The sequence below is a fragment of the Hypanus sabinus genome, chromosome 1, assembly GCF_030144855.1.
Source record: "Hypanus sabinus isolate sHypSab1 chromosome 1, sHypSab1.hap1, whole genome shotgun sequence".
Classification (NCBI taxonomy): domain Eukaryota; kingdom Metazoa; phylum Chordata; class Chondrichthyes; order Myliobatiformes; family Dasyatidae; genus Hypanus; species Hypanus sabinus.
The window spans coordinates 15,593,127-15,612,979 of NC_082706.1; the positions used below are offsets into that span (position 1 = coordinate 15,593,127).

The 19,853-nt window shown below is 44.2% G+C and overlaps 1 protein-coding gene across 1 annotated transcript in view; it reads right to left on the reverse strand.

Annotated features, from left to right (window-relative positions):
* Positions 1-19,853, reverse strand: part of LOC132391060 (transcription factor COE2-like) — a 314,392-nt gene that overhangs the window by 188,433 nt on the left and 106,106 nt on the right. The gene's annotated exons all lie outside the window — the stretch shown is intronic.

Genomic DNA, 19,853 nt, shown 5'->3' on the forward strand with positions numbered 1-19,853 from the left:
CGGTTTCCTCACGCAGTCCAACGACGTGCTAGTTGGAGTGTTAATTGATCATTGTAAATTGACCCGTGATTAGGCTATGACTAAATTGGGGCATTGCTGGGCAGCATGGATTGAAGGGCTGGAAGAGCCTACTCCACGCTGTATCTCAATCAATCAATCAATCAATAAATAACTAAACACTTCACGGTTGACGTGGATTCAATGGGCCTGTTTTTGTACTGTATGGCTGTATAACCATACCGCCATTTACTACCAAGGCAAATGTCCTCTGATAACATCCCTCTGGGACATATGCTGACATTAAAGGCTCTATATAAATAGAAATTGTTGTTGTCTCATTGATAGAAAGGCATATTTGGCACTGGATAGAATCATTCTGGAAGTGTGTGACAAGCCCAGTTAGCATTTTAAGGAGAAGGAACATGGCTTTAGCTGACATGTAACATGGTTATGTACTAATGTAAGGAAGAACAAAATGACAAAGAGAGGCTTACAAAATATACACGGCGTGCAACTATGAAACGTTCCTGGGAATTGGGACCTCTATCTTCCCCGAAAATGAATATTAAACATGAGCTGTGATTTTCCATCTGGCCTCGATATTTCAGACAGCAGTCCCAGGAAAGAATCCAGCTGTCCATCAACTGTCAGAATCTCTCATAGCCCGGTCCCAGGGTGACGTGGCCCACCTCAAGTGAACCGCCTGGGTGAGCAAGCTAGTCCGCAGCCTTATTATTGCATTAGATGCAAGTGATGGGATTATTTGACGATGTAGAAGATTAATTTTCTCTTTAGAGCTCAGCTTGAGGCAGCACTAATCAGTGGGAGATCAAATTACCTACTTCTTCTCCTGTCAGTCTTCCTAACTCTGCCTGACAAGAGACATACCACATCTGTTCAATCCATCAACTACCTGAGCATTGTGTCTATGACCTGCAGTCAGATATAACCATTTAATGCCTCCCATAGTAATGGACAGAGAAAACTCTGGCTCCCGTACACAGTGTGGGCTTGAACTGCTCTATCTCTCTGTGACCTTGCTCACTTTATGCCCGGCCTGACGTTTATCTGCTCCAAATTGCCTTCATTTTAAAATGTAATGTGAAAAGTAAACATATTCTTATCTGCTTTCCACAACATACAGGTTTGCAATTAAGCGATTTGGCCTATTGAGACCACTCATTCAGTCACGGCCGACTTTACTTTCTCTCAGCCCCATACTCCAGTCCTCTTCCAAAATCCTTATTCCCCTTGCCAAACAAGAACCTATCAGCACACACAAAATGCTGGAGGAACTCAGCAGGCCAGGCAGCATCAAAGGAAAAGAGTAAACAGTTTAAGTTTTGGGCCGAGGCCCTTTCCGTCAATCTGTACCTAAATACACCCACTGGCGGCTTCCACGGCCCTCTGTGGCAACGAATCCCACAGATTTACCACCATCCTGCTGAAGAAATTCCTCTTCATCTCAGCTCTAAATGGATGACCCTTTTTTCTGAGGATGTGGCCTTGGATCCTAGACTCTTCTGCTAATGGAAACAAAATCTCCACGTTCACTCTATCCAGGCCATCTCAGTGTCTGGTACATTTTCAAGGAGATCTGTTTTTATTTATTTGAGATACGGCCTGGAATAGGCCTTTCCGGCCTTTTGAGCCACGCCACCCAGCAATTCCCGATTTAATCCTAGCCTAATCAAAGCCCAATTTACAATACCAACCGAGACATCCCTGGATTGTGGGAAGAAACTGGAACACCCGGAGGAAACCCACGCAGTCACAGGGAGAACAAACAAATTCCTACAGGCAGCTGCAGGAACCCTGACACCCTCTTCCCTCATCTTCTGAACTCCATCACGTACAGGCTTCAAATGTTCCTCATACACTAAGCCATTCATTCCTGGAACCGTTCTCGTGAACTTCCTCAGGACCCTCTCCAGGGTAAGCACCCGGGGGCCAAAGTTGCTCACAATATTCCAGACACAGTTTGACCATCACCTTACAAAGTCTCAGCTGTACATTCTTGCTTTTATATAACAATTACAGCACGGAAACAGGCCATCTCGGCTCTTCTAGTCCATGCCGAACGCTTACTCTCACCTAGTCCCACTGACCTGCACTCAGCACATAACCCTCCATTCCTTTCCTGTCCATATACCTATCCAATTTTTTTTTAAATGACAATATCGAACCTGCCTCTACCACTTCTACTGGAAGCTCGTTCCACACAGCTACCATTCTCTGAGTAAATAAGTTCCCCCTCATGTTACCCCTAAACTTTTGCCCCTTAACTCTCAACTCATGTCCTCTTGTTTGAATCTCCCCTACTGTCAATGGAAAAAGCCTATTCACGTCAACTCTATCTATCCCCCTCATAATTTTAAATACCTCTATCAAGTCCCCCCTCAACCTTCTACGCTCCAAAGAAGACCTAACTTGTTCAACCTTTCTCTATAACTTAGGTGCTGAAACCCAGGTAACATTCTAGTAAATCTCCTCTGTACTCTCTCTATTTTGTTGACATCTTTCCTATAATTCAATGACCAACTGTACACAATACTCCAAATTTGGCCTCACCAATGCCTTGTACAATTTTAACATTACATCCCAACTCCTATACTCAGTGCTCTGATTTATAAAGGCCAGCATGCCAAAAGCTTTCTTCACCACCCTATCCACATGAGATTCCGCCTTCAGAGAACTATGCACCATTATTCCTAGATCACTCTGTTCTACTGCATTCCTTAATGCCCTACCATTTACCATGTATGCCCTATTTTGATTAGTCCTACCAAAATGTAGCACCTCACACTTATCACATTAAACTCCATCTGCCATCTTTCAGCCCACTCTTCTAACTGGCCTAAATCCCTCTGCAAGCTTTGAAAACCTACTTCATTATCCACAATACCACCTATCTCAGTATCATCTGCATACTTACTAACCCAATTTACCACCCCATCATCCAGATCATTAATATATATGACAAACAGCATTGGACCCAGTACAGATCCCTGAGGCACACTACTAGTCACCAGCCTCCAACCTGACAAACAGTTATCCACCACTACTCTCTGGCATCTCCCATCCAGCCACTGTTGAAACCATTTTACTACTTTAATATTAATAGCTAACGATTGAACCTTCCTAACTAACCTTCCGTGTGGTACCTTGTCAAAGGCCTTGCTGGAGTCCATATAGACAGCATCCACTGCTTTACCCTCATCCACTTTCCTAGTAACCTCTTCAAAAAATTCAATAAGATTTGTCAAACATGACCTTCCACGCACAAATCCACGCTGACTATTCCTAATCATACCCTGTCTATCCAGATAATTATATATACCATCTCTAAGAATACTTTCCATCAATTTACCCACCACTGACGTCAAACTTACAGGCTGATAATTGCTAGGATTACTCTTAGAACCCTTTTTAAACAATGGAACCATATTTGAGATCTTATATTCGAAATCTCCTGAAATGAATGCAAACCTTGCATTTGCCTTCCATTGAGGATACACTAGAACCAATCCAGGTAGGCCCAGAGTCAACTTTAGCACAAAGAATAGAATACTAGCCATTTGTCCCTTCATGTCCATGCCAGTGGAAAATAGCCTAAGCTCACTTTCCAGAGTTCTGTTATATTCTGTTATACACCTTGTACTCCATCTGGGCAGCCTCCACCCTGATGGCATGAACATCGATTTCTCAAACTCCCAGAAATTGCACTCCCCATCCTCTCCTTCACCAGTTCCGATCCCTGTTTTCCTCTGTCACCTCATCTCCTTACCTGCCCATTGCCTCCCTCTGATGCTCCTCCCCTTCCCTTTCCTCCATGGTCTTCTGCCCTCTCCTATCAGATGCCCTCTTCTCCAGCACTTTATCTCTTTCACCAACCAACTTCCCTTTACTTCCTCTGCATCTTCCCTTTACTGAACTCTTTACTTCACCCCTTCCCCCTCCCGGTTTCACCTGTCACCTGCCACAGTTCTTTCTCCCCTTGCCCACCTTCTTTACCATAATATACCATTGTATTATACACTAACACATAAACTACCACACTATAACCCAGTATATAGCACACTATTACATGTTAAACAGATTACGCCACATGACACCATACTATACAATAGGAGTGGCAAAGACCCACTACCAGTAGAATTCTGGAGATAAAAAGAACATGGAGCATGGTAGCATAATAGTTTATGTAAAGATGAGCACTTAGAAAACAAGACCATTTTCAAAGGACATTTCAAATGTGTAGTGCAGTGTATGATTGTGTAGTGTTGAGTATATAGACTGGTTGCATCACGGCCCAGTATGGGAGCACCAATGCCTTTGAACGGAAAATCCTAATAAAAGGTAGTGGATTCGGCCCAGTGCATCACAGGCAAAGCCCTCCCAACTGTTGAGCACATATAAATGAAACTCTGTTGTTGGAAAGCAGCATCCATCATCAGAGATCCTCGCCACCCAGGCCATGCTCTTTTCTCGTTGCTGCCATCAGGTAAAAGGTACAGGAGCCTCAAGACTCATGCCTACCAGTTTCAAGAACAGTCACTGCCCCTCAGCCATCAGGGTCTTGAACCAAAGAGGATAACAACACTCATCTATAGAGACGTTCGCATTATCTCACTTTAAGGACACTTAATCTTGTTATTTCATATTCTCATTATTTATTGCTATCTATTTATACTTGCATTTGCACATTTTCTGTTTTCTGCACCCTGGTTGATCTTTCATTGATCCTGTTATAGTTACTATTCTATAGATTTGCTGAGTATGCCCGCAGACAAATGAACCTGAGAGTTGTAAGTGGTGACATGTACGCACGCTGATAATAAAATTTACAGTAATTTGAACTTTGTACTTTGAACTTTGAAATGCCACCTCAATAGCTGTGGGATTTAAATTCTAGTAGTTAAATAGATCTTAAATTAAAAACCCATCATTTATAATAATAACTGTAATAATAACCAGACTTGTAAAAACCTATTTGGTTCAGGGATGGAAATTGGTCATTATTACCCAGTCTGGCTGCAGTGAGATTCCAAACACACCACTGTGCTCAATTCAAGACTCCAAGTGAAATCTGGGGTGAACAATAAGTGTTTTCGTTGCCGTAACCCCCACATCCTTCAGATGATTAATGACGGATGTCATTGGTGACCTGGCTCACAGCAGTCCCACAATCATTTGAGGGCATGATGGAGGAGAACGTTCCACATTGGAGCAAGAAGTGGAGACATATTGCCTTTATATTTGATCAATCTTGCTATTTTGGAAATAAAAACAGAAAATGCTGGACATACCCAGAAGGTCAGAAGAAAGATAAATGAGTTAACATTCCAGTCCTAATAAAGAGTCTCGGACGTGAAACAGTAACCGTTTCTCTCTCCGTGGATGCTGCCCAGGCTGCTAAGTATTTCTAGCAGATTATGTTTTTATTTTCATTTACCAGCACCTGTGAATTTTTTTTTAACCTTTGCTTGTTATGTTGAAATCTGCACCGTAAACAAAGCCAGCTCTGCTAAGTCCTACAAAGTAAGAGAGGAAGTTCTAGCCTCTCAATTCTTTCCCCAAAAGAGACAGCAATGAACTTCGACTGAGCATAGGAGCTATAAACTGGAACCAGCAAGAGGAAAACTCTGATATCTCCCTTGAGCAGTAAAGAGTCATATTCCAGAATCAGTTTGAGGGCAATGTTATCGCTGAGATAAACAATTCAAACACCATCCCAATTCCTAAAGGATGACATAACATCTGGAAAACTTTTGTAGTGTTGCTGATGCTTGTGAAATCCAAGTTTTGTTCTTGAAGGATGATTAAAATATATCAGTTTGTTTATGGAGGTTTCTCTAATTGAATTATATCCCAAAACTGTTCTCTGTTGAGAACCATGTGCCAGTCCTCACTGGAGGATCAGAGGTCGGGAAGGTCAGCAACTTTAAAAGCCTCGGTGTTATCGTTTCAGAGGACCTGTCCTGTGCAATTGCAAAAAAATGTAGAACAGCAACTCTGCTTCCTTGGGAGTTTACTGAGATTCGGCCTGACGTCTGAGACTTTGACTGACTTCTGTAGGTGTCTAGTGGAGAGTGTATTGGCTGGCTGTATTGCAGCCTGGCATGGAAACACCAATGCCCTTGAATGAAAAATCCTGCAAAAAGTGATGGGTGCAGCCCAGTCCATCATGGGTGGAGCCCTCTACATTGAGCACATCTACAGAAAATGTTGTCACAGGAAAGCAGCATCCACCATCTCCCCCCACCACCCAGGACATGCTCACTTCTCACTGCTGCCATCAGGAAGAAGGTACAAGAGTCTCAGGACTCGCAGCACCGAGTTCACGAACAGTTATTACCCCTCAACCATCAGCTTCTTGAACCAAAGACGATAACTTCACTCATCTTCAGGTGCCCCAGCATTGAAATGCTCCCAAAACCTATGGAATCACATTTGGGGAATTTTTAACTTATTGCTTATTTATTATTATTATTCTTTCTTTCTTCTTGTGTTTGCGCAGTTTATTGTCTTCTGCACTCTGGCTGAATACCCAAGTTGGACAGGCTTTCACTGATTCTGTTGTGGTTATTATTCTATAGATTTATTCAGTATGCCCATGAGAAATTGAATCTCAGGGTTGTATATGGTGACGTATATGTACTTTGATAATAAATTCACTGAATTTTGAACTCTTGATTTCATAAGATAGCTATCTAAGCCTCCTACAATTTTCTCTTTTGCTAAGACTGGCCCTGGTCCTGCTATAATAAAAGCAGTTCACAATTCTTTTTATTCCATTATTTTATTTAGCAACAGCTATCATTTTAAATTAGAAGTGACCAACAGAAAAGACCTCCTTCTGAAAGAGCAGTGGAATATTTAAAGGCACTGCGCAGATAGCCTTCTTTCTAACAGGTCCTGCCCCTTTAAAGACAGAAGCCCACATGTGACAAAAAGGGTCTCTTTATTCCCAGATCCTGGCAGTTCCCATTGCTGTGATTCCAAATATATATCATTACCACATGGCTTTATCCATGTTTCTGGAATTTAGTCTCAGAGGGAAATTTAAATTGCAAGTGACGCCATAAAGTAAACATGATTTAACTGGAGATCAAATTTTATTTTTAAATCACAACTGGAGTGATTTTGAGATTTTGTAGACGGAACTAAAAATAAAGCGGACTTGAGTAACCTTCGGACACTGCAGTTGACCCAACTGCTGCCTTCCTATTCCTGATTAACACCCACTGGTCGCTGGCGTTTGTGTCTCCTGAAGATAGATGGAATGGCTTATCACGTTCTCCCACAGCAAATGGTCTGCAAACTTTCAGAGCCCAGGACTCGGATGGGCATCCATCATATTCCCTGGCAGTGCACTCCAGGCAACTGAGTAAAACAAAACGTGCTCTGCCACCTCCTTTGCAATTACCCCTCACATCTGTAACATTGAAACAGCGACTGCTTGTCTTCCCCTTCACCGTGCCAGGAGTGATAACTGCTTCTCCCTTGCTAGTGAGAGAGAGGGCCTGTGTGATATTGAAATGCTGCAGTGAACAGTTAGTTTTTGAAGTACTGTACATGATGGTCTCTCTTTGGGGGGGCTTACTGCTGCTTGCATGGTGGGTGGTGGGAATGAAACACAGAAACACAGAAAACCCACAGCACAATACAGGCCCTTCAGCCCACAAAGTTGCGCCGAACATGCCCCTACCTTAGAAATTACTCGGGTTACCCATAGCCCTCTATTTTTCTAAGCTCCAAGTACCTGCCCCAAGAGTCTCTTAAAAGACCCTATCATATCCGACTCCACCACCGTCACCGGCAGCCCATTCCACGCACTCACCACTCTCTACATAAAAAACTTACCCCTGACATCTCCTCTGTACCTACTTCCAAGCACCTTAAAACTGTGCCCTCTCGGGCTAGCCATTTCAGCCCTGGGAAAAAGCTTCTGACTATCCACACGATCAATGCCTCTCATCATCTTGTACACCTCTATCAGGTCACCTCTCATCCTCCATTGCTCCAAGGAAAAAAGGCCGAGTTCACTCAACCTATTTTCAAAAGGCATGCTCCCCAATCCAGGCAACATCTTTGTAAATCCCCTCCGCACCCTTTCTATGGTTTCCACATCCTTCCTGTAGTGAGGCAACCAGAACCGAGAACAGTACGTCAAGTGGGGTCTGACCAGGGTCCTATATAGCTGCAACCTTATAGCTGATGCTTTATGCTAGAACAGGCGGGGGGGGAGGGGGGGAAGGGAGGGTTGATGCTACTTATGCGTGGAAGGGGAGAAAGGGGCCCTGGGGTTCTTAACATTTTTTTTGTTCTGTCTTTCATTCTTTGGGATTTTTTCTTCTGTTTCAAGGATGTCTGCAGAGAGTAAGAATTTCAGGTTGTACATATATTTTATACAATCTCTGATATTAAATGGAACCATCAAAACACTATGTACTCTTAGGTATTTTAACTCTGGAATAAAGATAATATCTATCTATGCCACCTATAAAATAATAAACTTCTATCAGTTCTCCCCTCAGCCTCTACCAGTCCAGAGAAAACAACTCTGGTTTGTCCAATCTCTCCGTATTGCATGCCCTCCAATCCAGGGAGTTTCCTGGAAAACCTCCTGTTGCCCTGCTTCTGGGATCCACCAATAATTAATGTTAATCCTGAGAGTTCTGTGTGAGGCTAAATACAGGCTCAGGCCAGATGTAGAGCTAGGCTGCTGGAGCCAGACCTTTCTCACTCGGTTCAAATTGTTCACTCATTATGCGCCGCGTCGTATGACGTGGGCAATCATGGTCTTTCCGTGGCCATGATTGTTCTTAGCAAATCTTTCTGCAGAAGTGCTTTGCCATTGCCTTACAGAGGGGTGACCCCAAAAGGCCCCTTCTCAATTCTCTTGAGGTGTTGTCAATACTCTTCAGAGATTGTCTGCCTGGCATCAGAGGTCGCATAACCAGGACTTGTGATATTGCACCAGCTGCTCATACGACCACCCACCACATCTTCCCAATGGCTTCACGTGACCCTGATCAGGTGCCACACCTTGCCCAAGGGCGACCTGCAAGCTAGTGGAGGGAAGGAGCACCTTACATCTCCTTTGGCAGGGATGTATCTCCACCCCACCACCTATAGGTTCATATACAGAATCCAATTGGGATCAACACATACAAAACACTGGAGGAACTCAGCAAGTCAGGCAGCATCAATAGAAAGGAATAAACTGGTGACATTTTGGGCCCAGACCCTTCCTCAGGAGTGGAATGGAAGGGGAAGAAGTCAGACTAAGAAGTTGAGGGGAGGGGGAAGGAATACAAGCGAGGTGATAGGTGAAGCCAGGTGGGTGGGGGAGGAGGATGAAGTAAGAAGCTGGGAGGTGATAGGTGGAAAAGGTAAAGGGCTGAAGAAGAAGGAATCTGATAGGAGAGTGGACCACAGGAGAAAGGGGAGGAGGAGGGGCCATGGGGGGGAGGTGATAGGCAGATGAAGTGAAGAGAAGAGATAGGAGGGAAGCCAGAGTGGAGAACTGAAGAAGAGGGAAGGGGGAGTTGGGGGAAAATTGCCAGAAGTTGGAGAAATCAATGTTCATGCCATCTGGTTGGAGGCTACCCATATGGAGTATGAGGTGGCCTTACCATGGCAGTAGAAGTGGCCATGGACTGGCCTACCCAATTAGGAGGTTTTCCAGGACACTGCCTAGATCGGAAGGTATGCAACTCCAGAGCAACACAGCACTACAGAGCTGACACTTCCCTCAGGAATATCACAGGGTGGGGACAGGAAGCAGGAAATAGCATGGTGGCTGAGCAAAGAGTACACTCAGCCAAGACCCAATGGGTAGCCCCCCCCCCCCCCCCGTTGGGGAAGCATCAGAGAGAGGATGATGAATCCACACCCATCCGACCCTCGAGCCAACCCAAGCACCCCCAACACTGACCTCATGGGCCTGAGGAGATCCAAAGCCCTCTTATGGCACTGAAATCCAGCCTACTCCATCACAGCACAGCCCTCCCCACCAACGAGGACATGGTCAAGAGGTGATGCCTCAAAAAAGTAGCACCCATCATGAGCAACCTTCACCATGCTGGACAAGATTGTTTAATGTCACCAGTGTAAAGGAGAATTGTTTCTTCAGATCCAATGCAGCACAAAAAAGCACACTAGGATAAAGAATATAGTAATTTTAAAAATTGTTATCAAAGAATTAGAGGTGACTTGATAGAGTTGTATAAGATGATGAGCGGATTTGATTGTGTGGCTTTGTCCCAGGGCTGCAACTGTTAACACAAGGGGGCATAGTTTTAAGGTACTTGGAAATAGATACCAAGGAGATGTCGCAGGTAAGTTTTTCACACAGAGAGTGGTGGGTACGTGGAATGCACTGCCAGTGACCATGGTCGTAGATACAATAGGGTCTTTTAAAAGATTCTTAAATAGGTACATGGAACTTAGAAAAATAGAGGGTTATCGGTAGGTAATTCTAGGCAGTTTCAAGAGCAGGTTACATGCTCGGCCTTATATTGTGGGCTGAAGGGCTTGTAAATGTGCTCTAGATTTCTATGTTCTAAAAACACAATAAATATGAATGTGTAAGATAGCTTATATTCATAGATTGACTGTATGCCCATTAAGTTTGTACATGGAGTGGTGACTGACAGGAAATGATGAAGTAGTGGTGGAGGGGGTGGGTCAGTGGGTGGAGGTGTTGATCAGCCTTACTGCTTGGGGAAAGTAACTGTGTTCGAGTCTAGTGTTCCTGGCGTGTATGCAACGGAGCCCCTTCCCTGATGGGAGTGGGACAAACAGTCCAGGAGCAGGCTCTCCTCTCCTGACTACCATCACAGTGGAGATAGAGGAGTCTGAAGACCCACACTTTTTCTGAGCAATCCACGACCACTACCTTATTACACTGCACTTTACCTGTAGCCATTACACTTTATTCTGCATTCTGTTATTGTTTTCCTTTGTACAACCTCAATGCACTATTTTTAATGAACTGATCTGCATGAACAATATGCGAGACATGCTTTGCACTCTACCTCAGTACATGTGACAATAAACCAATTCCAATTCTGTTTCTTTGCACCAATTATTTGCTTCTGGCCTTTATAATCATCTTATGTCTCTGCACTGTATGTACTGCTCCCGCAAAACAACAAATTTCACGTCACTTGTGTCAGTGATAACAAATCTGATCCTAATCCCTTAGAATGAAGAGGAATGCAATCATGGGAGGTGCCACATTCCACAGAGAGTGTAATTCTATCCAGGAAAAGAACATTAAAAATCTGATTGTTGACTACAGCTGAATATACTCTCTAAATGAGGTGTTTCCGCCTGATTTGAATTGAAACCTCCTTAAAAATGCAGTTTAGTCTATTAGAAGTCTGATATTGATGAGCCAGTACTGGGTTTAGTTCTACCTAGCATCTACATCTGTCTTTCATTGAGCTAATATTGGTGGCAAGTATTTCCTCTCGCTCAGCGAGTCTGAAACCCTATCTATTCTTATCGCTGACACCTCTCAGCAGTTCGGATAGTTACCCCCGCCAGGTCCCCATTTCCTGGTGTTGCCTCTGCTGTGTTGTACTGGATCCTCCCCTGCATGGAGCACATTGCAGAACAGTTTCTTTCAATTCCGGCTCCCCACAGAGGAATCTTGGAATCCAACACCTAGTTACAAGCCAGTGGTTTGCAATTGTTTGTGTTCCGTAACAACTGTTGCCAACAGAGGCTGCTTTCCTCCGTCAGCTTCTAAGTAGAGAAGAGATTGTTTAACACCAGCTAGCCCATTAATTTTGTCCTCTGCTGCTGCACTGAATCACCAGACTTCATCGTCACTTGCATGGAGATTTTAAAACTTGAAATAATCCAGACTTGAGTTTAACAGTCAGGAAGATCCCAACCAAGTTTGAATCCAAAATTAAAAGCGTTCCTGCCTCCCCTTTGAACCCCCAACTAGGCCTGCTTTTAGCTCCTCACCCTGATTAATAAGCGTTGGCCTCACTGGATTGTTCGAAGGTTTACTAGTATCATTCCCAATGATTTTTGGCCGTGGTTACAGAAGTGGTAGCTCGTTACACTGTGCTTCTTTCAATAAATGCCTTAAGATTTTCTTCCCTCATGCACAGTCTGGGTGGCATGATGACACAGAGCCACTACCTCACAGGACCAGAGACAGAGAGGCTGGTTCAATCCTGAGTTCGGGCACTTTCTGCGTGCAGCTTGCGAGTTCACACTGTGACCTCACAGACTCACCCATGATGCTCCGGTTACCGAAGTCCTGCTGGTTAGTAGGTTAACCATCCGCAATAAATTGCTCCTGTTGTGGACGAGAGTGGGTGAGAGTGCGGGAAAATGTTTCTAAAAATTGAGATTAATGTTGGATTATTAAATGGCTGGTCGACGGGCAGAACGGGTTTGATGGGCTGAGGGGCCTGTTTCTGTACCATATCATCTGGCAGCTGTTCAAGCAACAGATTACACCACCAGGGCTCAATTTCCGCCATATTCTGTAACGCGTTTATATGTTCTCCACAGACAATATGGGTTGCCTCCGGGTGCTCCAGTTCCAGAGAGATGCAGTTATTTATTTTTATTTATTTATTGAGATACAGTGCGGAATAGGCCCTTCCAGCCACGCCACCCAGCAATCCCCCGATTTAACCCCAGCCTAATCACAGGACAATTTACAATGACCAATTACCCCACCAACCGGTAGGTCATTGGACTGTGGTAGAAATCCGCAGCACTCAGTGGAATTCCATGCGGTCATGAGGAGAATGTACCAACACTTGTTCGGAAGTGGCGGGGATTGCCAGTACTGTAACGCGTTGTGCTAACCACCACACTATCGAGCGGCCCCACATTGCGGTTAGGGTGAGTAAGTTGTGGTGGTTTTTGTGACGTAACTTGGGGGCTGCCCCCAACACATCTTTGGATTGCTGACACAAGTGACGTATGCCACTTCAAGTTCCGATGTTTCCATCTACGGATGGCAAGTTAAGCTGATCTTTATCTCTGCTTCCATCTACTCTCCCGTACTGTGACCACCGGGCACCTAGCCCTATTCTCACAGTTGCACAGCAGTTAATCCAACTCACACAGTGCTCCCATCAATCCCGTTCCCACTTCCCTGCAACCCGCCACCTTCTCTCTTGCGCAGATACACCTCTTACTCTTTTCCCGTTAACTTTGCACCAAGGGGTAACTTGGGAGCAGCCAATCAACACGGGGTCAAACTTTGGGAATACTGAAATGAAACACAGCAGAGCCCTTGTGCACAGCAAGATCCCACAAGAGCCACATGACCTTTTAGGGACGGCACTAAAGGTTAAGATTGCACCGTCGACACCACTTATTCTGTTTTATCATGTCTAATCCCACCTCTTCAAAGGTTCATTCTATTGTCAAAGTACACATGCACAATACAACTCTGATATTCGTCTTCTCCAGATAGTCATGAAATGTAGAAAGACTGTGGGCGTTGCTGAAATAAAATACGTCAACTAATCCCCACCTCCCCCACCCAGCATGAAAATGAAAAAGAAACAAAACTCGCAAACGCCAAGACCCCCCAACCCCTCCGTCACAGTAAAAACAGCAACAGCAGCATCTAACCTCCAACCTCCTCCCTTGCAGAAAAGAACAGCGACAATAGAATCGAAATCTCCCAACTCTCTTTCTCACACACGAAAAATTAACAGGTCACGCAGCCGCCAATCGGCCACAAGAAAGAAAGCACTGGAAAACTGAAGGAGACCAATATAAAAACCACTTTACTGCTTAATCAACACTCCCCACACATCCTCTGATTCCCCCTTATCCAAAATTCCATTTCTCCTAGACTACACACAACAAATGAACATCCATAAAGAGAAGAAATCTCTTTTACTGTCTGCCTCAATGGCCAACATTTACCTTGAGAAATTGTTTGCATTAAAACGAGGTACATCATCTCAAAACATTTTCTCCCAGGTAGACTTTGTGTGTTCATTTACTTCTGTCTTTAGAATGGGACCACTGCATTTAGGCTTAGCCTTCTGGTGGAGTTTGTGAATATGCATTAGACTGAGGCGCAGGTGAAGAACAGGCAGGACGTCAAAGGACTTGGTCCTAATGCGAGCAAATAGGCGAGTGTGGATGGCCAAAAGGGTTGGTGTGGATGTGATGGACCGAGAGGACCCATTTCTTTGCTCTACATGTCCAGCTGCAATAGTGAACTCTTGAGGACGAAGGAAGGGGGCCATGTGGTCCAATTCATCTAAGTTTCAAATCAATCTCTCTTCATCCCCAGAATTAGTTCTCTCGCCAGCCAACAGGCCCCTGAACCAGGATGGATAACTTCACTCACTACAACTCTGAAATAATTCTGCAACCTGCAGACTCCCTTTCAAGGACTCTACAACTCATGTTCTCATCATTAACTTTTTTATTTGCACAATTTGTCTTTTTTTTAAAACATTGGTCAATTGTTTATGTATGGTGTTTTCATAAATCCTACTGTTTCTTTATTCTCCTGTAAATGCCTGCAAGGAAATGAATCTCAAGGTGGTAAATGGAGACATGTACATAGCTTGGTAATAAATTTACTTTGAACTTTGAGCCACAATCTTGACACTTAAGTCTATGGAGGGAGAACACCAGGTGGGACCTAGAGCAGCTAAAGAAAGAATCAAACTGGGAAGGCTCACAACTCAAATTCAAAATCTCCACACAATTATCAACCTACAGGTCTGCACACTGAGGCTTGACCCTCCTTCTGAGCTATTCAAAGTAAATTCTTTATCAAAGTACGTGTATGTTACCTAAGATTCATTTTCTTGCAGGCATTCACAGTAAGTACAATAGAATCAACGAAATACTATAGACAAAGACTGATAAACCAGCAATGTGCAAAAGACAAAATGCAACTACAAAAGATAGACAGACAGACAGAGAGCTAGATAATACTGAGAACATGAGTTGTAAGGCCCCTGGAAGTGAGTCAATAGCCTGTAGAATCAGCTCAGTGTTGAGGTCAGTGAAATTATCCACGCTGGTACAGGAGCCTGATAGTTGAAGGGTAATACCTGTTCCTTAGCCTGTTGGTGTGGGATGAGGCTTCTGTATCTCCTTCCGAATGGCAGCAGTGAGATGAGAGCATGGCCTGGATGGTGGTGGTCCTTGACAATGGATGCTGTTTCCTTGTGGTAGCGCTGCTTATAGATGTGCTCAATGTACTCACCAGCTGAGTTCCTACAATGAATTGTTTTTGGCTCAGTCCTTCATCAGACTACCCAGAACAGATGGAGTGTCTGAGTGATTCTCATGAGTTAAGCAACAAACACAGGAGAAGGCTCGAATTTTAGACTTTTGGAAATAAATTCAGATCTCCAATTTCAGTAGTTCATTTCTTAAATTTGACAACATGTCTGGAGGAAGAGTCACAGACGAAAGTGCTCTGATTTCTTAAACAGCAGTATCATTTTAGTCATAAAGTCAGAGAAAAGTAAAGCACAGAAACAGGCCCTTTGGCCCATCTAGTCCATGCTGAATCACAAACTCCCTACTCCATGGGACCACTCATGTACCTAATCAAATTTCTCTTAAACGTTGAAATCAAGCTTACATGCACTACTTACACTGGCAGCTCATTCCACATTCTCGCCACCCACTGAGTGAAGAAGCTTCGCCCCATGTTCGCCTTAAACTTTTCACCTTTCACCCATAATCTATACCTCTGATTGTAGTCTCTCCCAACCTCAGTGGAAAAAGCTCACTTGCAATTACCCTGTCTATATCCTTCATAATTTTGTAAATCTCTATCAAATCTCCCCTCAATCTTCTACGTTCCAAGGAATAAAGTCCTAACCTATTCAATTTTTCCTTATAAAGATTTCCATTTTAGGAGGTAAGATAGCAATTAATTTAGTTTGTTTTATTGTTTAATGTTTTTAGTTTTACAGTAACTTTAAATTATTTATTCCTTTTTTAAATATTCAGTTTATTTTTGCTTTGTTTAAATTTTTTTATTATGTTCTTTTAATAGCTCAGAGAAGTATGGGTAACTGCATGGATGAGAGGGGTATGGTGGCCTATGATCTATCTGCAGGTTGATGGGACTAGGCAGGTTATCAGTTTGGCATGGGTTTGAGGGGCGATGAACCCATCTGACTTCTGTGCTGAAATCCACCAAATTTTAAACACATCTCCATCCACGGGCAAGTGAAGTGGAGTCTCTGAAGAAGGAAAGGATTTACTTTTTAAATAGACGCGTGCTCCTCTGTCAATTCAGAGGTTCCCAACACTTTGTACCATTGGGTCTTACCATTAACCGAGGGGTCCACATGGACCCCTGGTCTAATGCATATTTACAAACCCCAAATGTAGTGGTCCCACTCTAAAGGCAAATGTAAATGAACACACAAACTCTGCTTGGAACAAAAGGTCAAAGTACTGAGATGAAGAAACCTCATTTCATTGCAAGCAATGTCTCGGGCTAAACGTGAGCTGTTGAAGACAGACACTAAAAGAGATGTCTTTCTTTCTGGACCCTCAGTTGTGGTGCATAGTCTAAGATTAATGGAATTTTGGAACATGGGGAACCGCAGGATGAGAGGTTGGGTGTTCAAGCAGTAAAGTGGATTGAAGAAGTGGGATGAGATATGATTAAACTGAACGGCAGAGCAGGCTTGCAGAGCTGAGTAGACAACACCTGTTTCTGCTTCTTGCATTCTCCTCCATCTTCCCTAGTCCAGCCTGTAATCTCATCCAGGAACAGAAACCTTGTTTCAGTGAGCTGAACCCTCCAGTGAGCTCTCACTGAAAAACAGGATCTGGGCCCATTGGACGAGAGCCATCATCCCTTCACTCCTCAGCTTTCTGGATGAATCTCCAAGGAATGGAAAATCCATTATAAACCATTCCAAAGTTATTGCAAACATATCGCACACCTTCCATCCTGAACTGCAGCATGTTTTCAAATCTCGGTGAGCACGAGACACGTCAAGTTACAGATTCAACAAGAAACAGCACGGTCCGCGTAAATCTATTTCAGTACCAGTTGTAAGATTGGGGTTTGATTCGCACAGGTTTCCTAATTGCTTGCTCTACCTGCAAATTAACTTAAAGAGCAAAGAGGAAGATTCGCTTTGTGTGTCATATGCACTTCGAAACACAGTGAAATGCATCATTTCTGTTAAATCACATCAGCGAGGATTCTGCTGTGGTGAACCTGCAAGTGTCGACACATTTTCAGTGCCACCATAACACGTGCACAGCTCACTAACCCTAACCGTACATCTCTGCATTTCTCTTTTCGACTGTGAATGCCAACAAGAAGATGAATCTCAAGGTAGCATTTGGTGACATATTCATATTTAGATAATACTTTGAATCTAGGACAGTTGAAAAGAATGTAGGGAGAACAAAATGGGCCTGGGTCCTGGAAGAACAGCACAGACTCAATGGGCTGAAGGGCCTGTATCTAAGCTGTATGACTCAGTGATGCTATGGCATACTGGCCTCCATTGCAGGCAGGCTGGATTCAGAAACAGTTGCTTGAATTGTACAGTGCTGGTGAGGCTGCACTGTGTACAGTTTTGGTTCCCTTGTCTATAAAAAAAAGATAGACTGATAATCAGTCTGGAAGGGATTCACCAAGTGAATTCATGAGATGAGGAGGTTGTCTATCCGTTCGTTCATTCATTATTTGCCATGTCTTAGGACGTGGGTGATCATGGTCTTTCAATGACCACGATTGTTCTTGGCAAACTTTTGTCTGCAGAAGTGGTTTGCCATTGCCTTCCTCTGGGCAGTGTCTTTACAAGATGGGTGACCCCAGCCATTATCAATACTCTTCAGAGATTGTCTGCCTGGTGTCAGTGGTCACATAACCAGAACTTGTGATGTGCACCAGCTTCTCATACGACCATCCACCACCTGCGCCCATGACTTTACTTGACCCTGACTGGTGGGGCTGAGCAGGTGCTATGCTTTACCCTGCAGGCTAGCAGAGGGAAAAAACACCGTACACCTCCTTTGTTACAGAGATATCTCCACCCAGCTACCCAGTTGTCCAATCACCAACTGCTAAAGAAATTGGATCTTTAAAAAAATAAGAAACACCTTTTTATTGAAATGTTTCTGCTCCTGAAAGTGACAATAGATGGTGGATGTTCAGATGTTTCCACTTGTGGGAGACACAAGGTGACATGGTTACAAGAGCGGGGGTGAGGATGGTGTTTACTTAAGTCTGAGGTGTAGGAATTTCTTCTCACAGAGGTATGTAATAATCGGAATTCTCTGCTCTGAGGGCCTGTGGTGGCTAGGTCAGTGGAGGTACATAAGGAGGAAGTATTTAAATGACAGTGAAGGCAAACTGACACAGAAGAGGAATTAATGTCTGGGACAGATCAGCCAAGGTCTTAATGAACGGCGCAGGGCAGCTTGGCCTTCTCCTGCACCTTTGCGGTCTTGTGGTGAGACCACACCGCAGTACTTTCTGCATTCCTTCTGTCCCTGAGCAAAGACACACTGACCTCAAGTCAGTGAAGATCCACAAGATTCATTCGTTACGTTGTCCTTCAAGGGCAGATTAAATCACGTTGCTGAACTTCGAAGAATAAGAGTGATTCCATTGAGGCACATAGTGTTAGAACATAAAACCGAGAATGTTACTGCACAGTACAGGCCCCTTGGGCCACCATGTTGTGTCAACCTTTTAACCTACTCAACTTTCCTCTTAAGACGTGATCTCCAATCCAGAAAGCAGAATGGTCAATTTGTGGTCCACTCTCTTCTTCTCCAGCCCTTGACCTTCCCCACCCAGCTGGCTTCACCTATCACCTTCCAGTTAGCCTCCTTCCCTTCTCCCCACCTTTTTATTCTGGCGTCTTCCCCCTCTTCTTTTCCAGTCCTGATGAAGGGTCTCGGCCCGAAACATCGACTGTTTTTTCATTCCCGTAGATGCTGCCTGACCTGCTGAGCTTGTCCAGCATCTTCTGTGCGTTGCCTTGGCTTTTCAGCTTCCGTAGACCTTTCTTGCGTTTAAAGTTGATGATGCGCCACAGTGAGCGGTACCATGGTGTAGCAGGTAGTGCGCTGCAAGACAGCGCCAACGACCGCCAATTCCCACCACTGCCTGGAAGGAGTCTGTACGTTCTCCCCGTGACCGCCTCAGTTTTCTCCAGGTGCTCTGGTTTCCTCCCTCAGTGCAAAGAGGAGTTAGTGGGTGGTGGGCATGAAATGGCGCAGGAAGTGTGATACGACTTGATGCAAATGACGCATTTCATTGCTAGTTTCAATGTATATGTGACCAATAAAGCTAATCTCTCTCTTTGATCTCTTTCAATCTCCTCTGCACCTTCTCTAATCTTCCTTGTGAGAAGGGTTGACAGGGTAGATGCTGAAAGACTGGAGTCATGATTTTATATGCCTCTATGACAAGGGTTCCCAACCTTTATTTATGCCATAGACCCCTACCATTAACCAAGGGGTCTATTGTCCCCAGGTTGGAAAACTCTGTTCTATGAGATCACCACTCAGGCTCCTTCACTATCTCCAGACAATCCAGATTCTCCTTACAACCCAAACCCTCCAGTCCCAGCAATATTCTTCTGAAATGGTCAGGATTCAGGGAGCTTTCACCTTCTTTGAGTAAAACTGAGGGGGCCAAAACATCGAGTCCATGGTGCACACAGAGCACACCCACTTTCAGAATAGGCCAGCATCCCACTCCAGGTAACACAGAGTATCACACTGCTGCAGGTATCCTCATCCACATAAAACCAAGGCTTGGTCTGCTCTGCTCTGAATCAAAGTGAGATAAAGGGATTCCATTGGTCGACTCTGAAGAGGTGCAGGAG